This window comes from Suricata suricatta, chromosome 11, assembly GCF_006229205.1.
Source record: "Suricata suricatta isolate VVHF042 chromosome 11, meerkat_22Aug2017_6uvM2_HiC, whole genome shotgun sequence".
NCBI classification, from domain to species: domain Eukaryota; kingdom Metazoa; phylum Chordata; class Mammalia; order Carnivora; family Herpestidae; genus Suricata; species Suricata suricatta.
In genome coordinates, this window is record NC_043710.1 from 100988853 (window position 1) to 100990010 (window position 1158).

The window sequence follows — 1158 nt, forward strand, 5'->3', positions numbered from 1 at the left end:
TTTCTGGAAGGCAGGGTCTGCGGGGCTGTCACTGTGAAGCAGAGGCTCGGATGATCCCGCACATATTTACAAAGTCTGTCTTTGAATCCCATCCTCATCTCTGGGTGAGCTGAATGAGTGCCAGCACATCATAAGCTCCTGTGGTGCCAAGTGATGGATGGCCTGAGGTGGAGGCCTGCTCCATCCACTCATTAAGCTTGAAATCCCTATTTTCCAGGCTTGGCTCTGACCTGAGGTATTGTAAATAAGTGACAGATTCCCCCTTGTTCTCCAAACTGCCATTTTTATAGCCCTCAACTCCCGAAATCCTCACTTTTCCTTCTTTTGATGTCAATTGATAGCTTCATCCTACCCCAAAAAATCCAGCTGTGGACGAGATGGTCAGAAAATGAGGCCATTATGGCTGTGTGTGTGTGTGTGTGTCCTTCAGCTGCCTCCTCTATGTCATTCTGCATTTGCAGTGGGATAGCATCCCATCCTCCCATCCACTGATTCTCCTGTTAAATTCAGATTTCTTAAAGCCTAACCTTCCAAACAGCCTGTAGGTGTCCCTTCCCTCCATGCATGTCACCTTTCTCTTAGTAACTGTCCAGTTCTATTTCCTTCCCATAAGTGGCTAATAAAAGATCCAAGAAGCAAGTGTTTCGAAAGACTTGCACCGCACGCACCCTCCCCCATTTAAGCTGTACTTGGCGCTCGATACTTTGCCACAGGTTGGCATTAGGAACCCATGTGTCTTCCCGTCCCCCCACAGGGAAGACCAGAAGTCCTTCATCCTGACTGCACACTGGAGTCACCAGGGAAATGCTAAAACGTACCAGTCGCTGCCCCAAAGTCACCTAAACAGAATCTCTGGATAAGTTCCTACGTGTTACTAGATCATAAAGCCTCCCAGGTGCTTCTAGTATTCAGCCAGGGTTGCCAACCACTTTTTAAGGCCGTGGTTGCTCTCAGGTAGAAAGGCCAAGGCTGATCAGTGAGATTGTTACCCAAATGAGACCAGAAGAAGCTTATACCAGCATCAAGCGTGTCATCACCCACGTTGGTACAACAGGCATTTTCTTTGTAGCGAGATTGCCTCCGAGAAATAAATGGTTCACTGGTCTACCCCATCTTGTCCCCCATCTATAGCAAAACACTGGCAAGCTGGTTTCTTTG